Source organism: Atractosteus spatula, chromosome 13 (genome assembly GCF_055471065.1).
Source record: "Atractosteus spatula isolate fAtrSpa1 chromosome 13, fAtrSpa1.hap1, whole genome shotgun sequence".
In the NCBI taxonomy this organism is placed as follows: Eukaryota; Metazoa; Chordata; class Actinopteri; order Semionotiformes; family Lepisosteidae; genus Atractosteus; species Atractosteus spatula.
In genome coordinates this window covers 11816902-11826922 of record NC_142718.1, presented here as the reverse complement: position 1 = coordinate 11826922, position 10021 = coordinate 11816902, and the positions used below count along the sequence as shown (strand labels likewise).

The following is a 10021-nucleotide window of genomic DNA, read 5'->3' as shown; positions in this document are numbered from 1 at the left end:
GCAGGTCAGGAAGAGGACCGGTTCGTTCCTGATGAAGCTAGTTCTGAATACTGATTCAGCTGTCCACAGTTCTGACCTGTTCACAAGGCTTGCTGCTGGTGCTAACCTCGGTTGGATCCTCTGGTTACTCGTGGCAACCTCCGCTCTCGACTCTTAGAACAAAGGAAAGTTCTGGCACTCGGACACACTAGCCGTTACGTGGTGGTCCGGGCTGAGTCTCAGGATGGTCAGGAGGCGCGCTGCGAGAATGTCCTGCCCTTGGGAGCCTTTCTGCTCCTGGGCCGTCCTGCCCTGGAATTGTCTTCAAGCTCTCTGTGTTGCCTGTTTTTACCTGGAGGAACTTCAGGTCATTCATTGACTGAAAGTTTCATGGGCATCAGAGACCCACGTGGGTTATTCGGCCCTACCAGTCCCTGATTGGTTGATCAAGGTGAGATTTGAGTCATTTACTCCTGACACTTAGGAATGCAGTCCAGATGTCCATCTGGCACTCCCTAGACAGATAGGCGCTAATGGATGACCATTGATCATGATAGCCAGGCTTAGCTAAGTGCATCCCCATTTGGGAGCTGTCCCTTATCAAAGAAACTTTAAATCACCCTGCATGAATAGCGTCTCTGTGGCTGCACCACAGAGATGAAGAGAGAGATGGGGCCTCATTTGGGAAAGCACAGCAACACTTAATTCCTTTATTTTAATAAGCCTTGCCGCTACAACTTTATAAACTGGAAGAAATCCACAATTTTACCACCGTGTGGCGACAGCTGGAATGCTGCAGCTCAAAAACAATCTCTTTCTCTCTCTACAGGTAATATAAAATATTTAGGTATCATCATTTCCCCCAAACTGTTAGGGCTTATTTCAACTAAATTTTAACCCACTGCTAAAAAGAATACAAGATGATCTAAGCCACTGGATGAACTTACCTCTTTCTATAATTGGCAGAATAGCAACTGTTAAAATGAATATCCTACCTAAACTCAACTATCTATTTACAATGATGCCAACTCAGCCTACCATTAACTGGTTCCATTCACGTGGTTCAATAGTAACCAAGTTTTACTGGAAAACAAAAATCCTAGGATTAAACTAAACACTTTACAGAAACACAAAAGTCAAGGAGGATTAGAAGCACCTAATTTTTACAATTATTATTTGGCAAACCAAATACAGTACATCACTAAATGTCTCCATCCTAACCAACAAGAATTTTCGACTGTTATGATTGTAGCTGTGTACTGTACATCCTGCCCAGTGCCGACTCAAAAGAGGCACTGCATGTCCATTATGGGGCCACCAGCGATTTACAAACTGCTCACCCTGATGGCTGTGTTATTGTTGCCGGTGATTCCAACCACGTGGATCTTAAGGCAATCCTCCCTAAATTCTACCAATATGTTAACTTTGCAACCAGAGAGGTGAACATACTGGACTTAGCTTATACAAGGCCCCCCGCCCTGACATGGGCTACTCTGACCACATTTCTGTGATGCTTATTCCAGCATACAGACCACTGCTCAAATGTGCAAAACCGGTTTTGAAACAGATCAGGGTATGGCCAAAGGGAGCCACTTCAGCATTAAGCACTGCTTTAAGCACACAGACTGGAATATGTTCAGGGAAGCCGCTACCTATGAAAACTATATCAATCTAGAGGAGTATGCAGCATGTGTGTCTAGCTACATCAGCAAGTGCATAGATGATGTCACTGTCTCTAAATCTATTATCACACGGGCCAACCAGAAGTCATGGCTGACCGCAGAGGACTGCACACTGCTAAGAACTCGCAATGCAGCATTTAAATCAGGTGACAAGGAAGCCCTTAGGACTGCGAGGGCCAACCATCAGGGAGGCAAAGTGTACCTACGCACGGAAGATTCATGAGGCGCATGTGGCAGGGTATCCAAGCCATTACTGTCTACAGGACTACTCCATGTGCTTCTGATGGAGATGCCTCCCTTCCGGATGCGCTGAATGACTTTTATGAGTGATTTGAAGCACTAAATACAGTGCCTGCGAGAAAGACCATACCTCCTCCCAATGATTAAGTGCTTTGCCTGTCCACAGATGATGTGAGGTAGACACTAGCAAAAGTTAACCTACGTAAGGCTGCTGGACCTGACAATATACCTGGTCGCGTGCTTAAGGAATGTGCAGTGCAGTTAGCTGATGTTTTTACAGACATTTTTAATATCTCCCTGTGCCAGGTGGTCATCCCTGTATGTTTCAAGACCACCATGATTATACCAGTGTCAAAGAAATCTACTGCATCCTGTCTCAATGACTATCGTCCCATGGCACTCACACCAATTGTTATGAAGTGCTTCGAAAGGCTAGTCATGGGCCACATTAAGTCCAAACTCCCTACCTCTCTGGACCCCCTCCAATTTGCGTATCGTCCCAACCAATCTACTGATGATGCTGTATCCCTCGCCCTTCACCTTGCCCTGTTCCATCTGAATAAGAGGGACACTTATGTAAGAATGCTGTTCATTGACTTCAGTTCAGCATTCAACACAACCATCCCCCAGAAACTTATAGAAAAACTGAGCTTGCTGAACTTTAACACCTCCTTCTGTACCCGTATCTTGGACTTTCTGACCGAAAGACCTCAGACAGTCCAGATTGGAAACACTGTCTCTAGAACCATGATACAGAATACCGGAACCCTTCAGGGCTGTGTGTTCAGCTCACTCCTGTTCACACTGATGACTCATGACTGCACTGCTAAACACAGTGCAAATAACATCTTCAAGTTTGCTGATGACAGGACAGTGGTGGGCCTCATTAATAACAACGATGAGGCACCATAGAGAGAGGAGGTGGAGCAAATAGCGGACTGGTGCTTCAACAACAATCTGTCTCTGAATGTCGATAAGACAAAAGAGATGATAACTGACTTCAGGAGGGCCCGCATTGATCACTCCCCACTGCACATCAATGGCTCCTCTCTGGAGAGTTAAGTTTCTTGCATATCACATATGGCCTCACTTGGACCATCAACACCACCTCTCTAGCTAAAAAAGCACAACAACATTTCCACTTCCTGCTGCAACTAAGAAGGGCAAACCTTCCCGCCCCCATACTATCCACATTTTATAGAGGTACCATCGAGAGCATCTTAACAAATTGTATCATTGTTTGGTTTGGGAATTGTAAGGTCTCAAACTGCAAGTCCCTGCAATGAATTGTCAATACCGCAGAATGTCTGCATGTCTGTATTCGCACCGTAGACCTGGAGAACGATATCTCACTCCTCTGTATACTTGTATATGGCTGGACTGACAAATAAACTTGAACTTAAAGATAATCTATGGACAGAAATAGAACAGCTAGAATGAACAGAAATAGAACAGCTTCCTAAACCGAGTTTCGGTAAGTCGGACCACATCGCTCTCCTGTTGCTTCCTGGGTACAAACAGAAGCTGAAGGTTAATAGAGTGCTTTGATAGTACAGACTGGGACGCATTCAAAGCTCAGATTTAAATGAGTATACGGACGCTGTCACCAGCTATATTAAATATTGCACCGACATTTGTGTACCAGAAAAGAAAATTAGGTCATTTCCCAATCAGAAACCATGGTTCAACAACGACATTTACAATAAAATAAAGTATAGATCCACCGCGTTCAAATCGGGGGACAAAGAGCTGTCCAGGAAATCATGGTATGCATTAGAGGAAGCCATAAAACGCGCTAAACTGAGCTACAGAGTGCGGCTTGAAACGCAGTGCGCTGACAACTGGAGGCTGTGGCAGGGATTACAGTCAATCACAGGCTACAAGGGCTGCTGCCAGGAGATCGACACAAACAACACATCCCTGCTGGATGAGCTGAACCATTTCTATGCCTGCTTCGATGCTCTGAACACGGGCACTGCTGAGAAGACCCCAAGTGAGCAGGGTGAGTTTGTTCTGAAACTCTCAGTGCAGGACGTGCAGAAGACTCTGAGCAGGGTGAAAATCCGTAAAGCTGCAGGGCCTGATGGGATACCACCTCGCGTCCTGAGGACATGTGCAGCCCAGCTGACCACAGTGTTTACGGACATCTTTAACTCCCCTCTGTCACAGTCCATGGTCCCCACCTGCTTTAAAAAAAACACTATTGTTCCACTCCCCAAAATGGCAAAAGTGACGTGCCTGAACGATTACCGCCCAGTAGCATTAACATCTGTGGTGATGAAATGCCTGGAGAAGCTGGTGTTGTCACACATCAACTCCTCCATCAAGGAGTCCCTGGACCCCTTGCAGTTCGCCTACCAGAACAACAGATCAGTTGATGATACTGTCTCCCTGGCTCTACATACAGCCTTGGAACACCTGGACACTAAGAACTCGTATGTGAGAATGCTGTTTGTGGACTACAGTTCAGCATTCAATTCCATCATACCCAGTCAACTGGTAACAAAGCTCAGGGGTTTAGGTCTGTGCAACTCTGTCTGCAACTGGCTGCTGGACGTTCTAATCGAGAGACCACAGGTGGTGCGGATAGGCAATAAAACTTCAACACCACTCATCGTGAGCACTGGAACCCCACAAAGCTCATTACATTCTCATTACATTATCATTCCCACTGTGCATAACAAGGAAGATTAATAAACATAAGGTTGTTTAATGACAATCTATTGTATATCTCATGGCTAAATAGTCAAGTCTAGCCAAAAGAGAAAACATCGACTTTATTTAAACCCAAGTGAAAGTATTGTAGCGTTTTGCAGGTTCTTTTCAGAACAAGGACGAGTGGAGACGCAATTAACAAACAAGCATTAGCTTTATTCGTTTTCCCACACAAAACCAAACACAGGATCTACGCACACATGAGGAGACTGACGGAACACGTACACTACTTTAGGGTGGTAATTACCTAACAACACACTACACTTTTACAGGACTACACAGGGCACAAGAATTACTAGGACATTATTTACACAGGTAGGGTCAGCCGCTGGTCATCGTGCTGACCCTCACACTCTCCCCGACTACCACTCCCAGCATGCCCAGCGGTACTACGAGCGCCTAGGGGCGCTTCCTCCTCACCACCAGGCGAGGGCGTTACACTGCCCCCACCTGAAGCGTCTGGCGTCTCGCCGACGTCGAACACCCCCCTCAGGCTGTACTCGTATTCGGCCAACTGCTGCGGAACCCTGCATGAGCTTAGGGCTGAGGCCTTTGCGGCGGCGCGGGTTGTACACCCAAACCGAGTCCCCGGGCTGGAAGGCAGGCCCCCTGCAGCGCAGGTCGTAGTACCGCTTCTGCCGGACCCCCGCCTGTGTCAGGTGGGTCCGTGCAAAGCTGTGCACCCGCTGCATCCGCTGCCGCAGGTCCCACTCGTAGTCCGGTCCAGCCGGCGGTGCCGACCCGTCTCCGGGCGGCGGGCCGAAGACCAGGTCCACCGGTGTTCGTATTTCCCGGCCCAGCATGAGCGAGGCCGGGGTGCACCCGGTGGATTCCTGGACCGTGGTCCTGTACGCCCAGAGCGCGAGGGGGAGGTGGCGGTCCCAGTCCCGTTGGTGCCGGGACACCAGGGTGGCCAGCTGGGTGGCGAGCGTCCGATTAAACCGCTCCACCAACCCGTCGCTCTGGGGATGCAGCGGTGTGGTCCGCGTCTTAGTGATCCCCAGGCGCTGGCACACTCTGGCGAAGACCTGGGACTCGAAGTTACGCCCCTGGTCACTGTGTAACTCCTCCGGCACCCCCAGCCTGGCAAACATCCCCTCCAGCAGTGCATCGGCCACCGTGGGGGCACTCTGGTCCGGGAGGGCATAGGCCTCCGGCCACTTCGTAAAATAATCCATGGCCACCAAGACGTAGCGGTTCCCGGCCTCGGTGCGCGGAAACAGGCCCAAAACGTCCACCCCCACCCGCTCCATAGGAGCCCCCACCTGGTGTTGTTGGAGGGGGGCCCGGGAGCGCTCGGGGGGACCCTTCTGCGCCACGCACACCGCACACGTTCGGCAGTACCGCTCCACGTCCCGGTGGCAAAGACCCCAATAAAAATGGCCTCGGAGACGCTGCAGGGTTTTTTTACCGCCGAAGTGCCCCACGCATGGCTGGCCGTGCACCGCTCGGAGCACCGCCCCGCGGAGCGACCGAGGCACCACCAGCTGCCACCGTACCTCGCCACTGGAGGGTACCCGCCACCCCCGGCGCAGCACCCCGTCCTTTACCTCCAAGGCCCCCTACAGGGCGCAGAGGGCCTTGACGGACTTTGGGTGCGGGGCGAGCTCCTCTCGCGTAGGCCGCACTCCTGCTGCCCTCCAGCGGAGCACCGGCCCCACGTCAGGATCAGCTGCCTGACGCTGCACCAGGTCTGGCAGGCTCACCCCCAGCGGCCCCTCCCGGGCCGTGGCCGCGGTGCTCACCCCCGCCACGGGGCGGACAGCCTCCTCACGCTGCTCCCGCCGGGCGCAGTGGTGGCAGTCCGCGGCCTCGCAGGGGCGCCGCGAGAGAGCGTCGGCATTGAGATGGCGAGACCCCGCACGGTGCACGACAGTGAAGTCGTACTCCTGCAGGATCTCTATCCATCGCGCCATCTGCCCCTCCGGCTCCTTAAAGTGGAGCAGCCAGGTGAGGGACGCATGGTCGGTCCTCAGCCGGAACCGGGTCCCGAACAGGTACGGCCTGAAGTGGTGGACCGCCGCCATCACCGCCAGCAGCTCGCGACGGGTCACGCAGTAGTTCCGCTCAGGCCTAGTCAAAGCCCGACTATAGTATGCCACTACTTGCTCCCCATCCGGCCACTCCTGCGCCAACACCGCGCCCACCCCCGAGTCACTCGCGTCGGTATCGAGAACATACGGCAACCGCGGGTCGGGGTAGGCCAGCACGGGGGCCCCCACCAGAGCTTCACGCAACCGGCCGAAGGCAGTCTCACAGCCCGAGTCCCAGTCAAAACGGCGGCCCTTGTCGGTGAGGCGGTGCAGCGGGGCAGCGATGCTGGCAAAGTCCCGGACGAACCTCCGGTAGTACGAGGCCAACCCCAGAAAGCTGCGCAGCTCCGCGACGGTGCGTGGAGTCGGCCAGCCCCTCACTGCGGCGACCTTACCTGGGTCCGTAGCCACCCCTCGCGGTCCAACAACATGTCCCAGGAAGGTCACCTCCCGCCGCAGGAGCTCGCACTTGCGGGGGTTGAGCCTCAGGCCAGCACGGCGGATGCAGGCCAGCACCGCCTGGAGGTTTGTCAAGGCCTGGTCGAAGCCCCGGGCATGAACCAGCAGATCGTCCAGGTACAGCACACACTGGTTCCGCGGGACAGATGCCAGCACCCTCTCCATCAGCCTCTCGAATGTCGCCGGGGCATTGCACAGGCCAAAAGGCATGACAGTAAACTGCCAGAGGCCCTGGCCGATAGAAAAGGCCGTCTTCGGGCGAGCATCGGGAGCAAGCGGTACCTGCCAGTAGCCGCAGCGGAGGTCCAGGGAGCTGAACCAGGTCGACCCGGTGATGTAGTCTAGGGCGTCATCTATCCTCGGCAGGGGGTAGGAATCTTTCCGGGTGACCTCGTTCAGCTTGCGGTAATTGACGCAGAACCTCCACGAGCCGTCTTTTTTTTTGACCAGTACAGCTGGCGCCGACCACGGGCTCGCGGAGGGCTCAATCACCCCCGCTGCGGCCATCTCCCGGATCTTTTCCTCGGCGGCGGTCCGCTTGGCGTGAATCATGCGTCCCGGTGGGATGTGGATGGGCCGAGCGTCGCCGGTGTTGATCTCGTGTTGGACCAGGGCAGTGCGGGTGCAGTCCTCATCTCTCGCCGCAAAGAGATCCTCGTTCTGGGCGAGTAGCTCCTGGAGCCGCTGCCGCTGGTCCTGATCGAGGCCCTCGCAGCTCCGCTGGTAGAGATCCTCAACGGCGCGCCTCGCTTCCACGCAACGCTCGGCCCCCGCCGCCGCCGCCTTGTCTGGCTCCCCGGCTGACTCGGGAGCAGGATCCGGCACGCTCGCTCCCCGGCTCACAGGCCTGGTCTGCCCCGGCGACTGCCGCTGCCGCCGCCACTGCCTCTTTTTCTCCCAGCTCCGGCAAGCCCGCGTCCCTCGGCCTTCGCCGGGCCTGCCCTCCACCAGGTGAAGTCGCTCCCCCTGCCACACCAACTCCTGCCGGCTCAAGTCCAAACTGGCCCCCACTCGCTGCAGTACGTCCAGCCCCAGAATGCAGTCCTCCTGGATGGGTGCGAGGTAGCAGGGGAGGCGCACCGTCGCTGCACCTAGACGGAAGGCAAGCACCTGTTTCCCCTGGACTGCAGCGAGCTGTCCCGTCCCATCCTGGGGGGTTGGTGCCCTCGGTGTCCGGGAGGACGCCCGGCCGGAGTAGGGTTACCGATGAACCGGTGTCGAGTAGGGCCAGGCAGGGTTGGTCCTCGATTTTGCAGTGGAGGTACAGGCCCCGGCTACAGCCGACTCGCCCCACGGTGGCGTGAGGGGCGCCGGTCTTAACAGCGCTCTCCGGAGCGGGGGTTGAGGTGTTCGAGGGGCGGCCTTCCCCACGCTGAGCCGCCCCGTTCCCGTTTCCCGACGCCGATTGAGGAGTGCGAGGTTCGGGTGCCCGGCAGAACCGGGCTCGGTGTCCCCTCTTCCCGCAGCGGTTGCAAATCAGCGTGCGGGGCTGTTCCGCGGGGGTCGCTGCCCGGGCTGGCTCCTCTTCCCCCTCGCTGGATCCCTCTGTCGCCGTCTCGGTCAGCCGGCAGGGCGCACTGCGTCTGCTGGCGCTTCCAGTCACCCCGAACACGGCCTCAGCCCGTGTAGCAAGAGCCAAGGCCTGCTCCAGCGATGTTGGCGCGGCCAGCTGCACGTGGCGCCGCAGCTCCTCGGGCGAGAGGGCCTTGAGAAAGGCCTGGAGAGCCATCTCCTGCTGTGCCTCCCGGGGGAAAGTTGGGTATCCTCGGCGGGCGAGGAACGCGACATCAGTGGCAACCGGGCCCAGTCGCTCTCCTGGTTGGCGCCGCCGCAGGGCCAGCCTCTCCCGCATCAAGTCCGGCGCCTCCTCCACACCGAAGCGCAGCTGGAGAGCCGCTGCCAGCGCCGTGTATTCGCCTCTGTCCTCCTCCGGGACGTCCAGGAGCGCCTGGCAGGCCGCTCCTTCCAGCGCCGCCGCCAGGTGGCCGACCATCTCCGCCCGGCTCCAGCCATTCGTCCGGGCCGCGAGCTGGAACTGCGCCTCGTAGATTTCCCACGGCGCTTCCCCATTGTAGCGACCTGGTCTCACCCGCGCCGATGGGTGTGGGAATCGCTGATCGGCTCCGGCAGGGAGAGTATCCTCTATCTGGGGTGCTCGCTGACCAGGAGTAGCGGCCGGTTGCCCCAATTCTACCGGCGGGACCACTATAGAATAGCCCTGGTAAGGGCTGTGGCCACCTGTCGCACCCAGGAGTTGCTCAGGCTCCCTATGTGCGCTGCCGATGGGTTCTGTTTCTTCCAGCGTCAGCCGGCGTTTAATAGAATCGGGTACTGTCTGTCACGAGTTGTCCATTCTGCCCGCTTCTGACACCAATGTAGCGTTTTGCAGGTTCTTTTCAGAACAAGGACGAGTGGAGACGCAATTAACAAACAAGCATTAGCTTTATTCGTTTTCCCACACAAAACCAAACACAGGATCTACGCACACATGAGGAGACTGACGGAACACGTACACTACTTTAGGGTGGTAATTACCTAACAACACACTACACTTTTACAGGACTACACAGGGCACAAGAATTACTAGGACATTATTTACACAGGTAGGGTCAGCCGCTGGTCATCGTGCTGACCCTCACACTCTCCCCGACTACCACTCCCAGCATGCCCAGCGGTACTACGAGCGCCTAGGGGCGCTTCCTCCTCACCACCAGGCGAGGGCGTTACACTATTAATGGCTTTTAACTACCATACTTTTATGGTACATGACTTTGCTAGACCCTTCTACTTTGAAAATACTTGTGAAACCGGTTTAATTCGTTACAGCCAGCGCTCCCACAGAGAGTGATGAAAACCATGCTGCGCCACTCCTATTTGGCATTTTAGTTATGGAGGCAAAAAGACGCACCCCCC

The 10021-nt window shown here is 55.3% G+C and overlaps 1 pseudogene; it reads right to left on the bottom strand.

Annotated features, from left to right (window-relative positions):
- Positions 1–2333: 2333 nt before the first annotated feature.
- On the bottom strand, positions 2334–9774 carry LOC148821782 (uncharacterized; annotated as a pseudogene).
- Between the last annotated feature and the right edge of the window lie 247 nt (positions 9775–10021).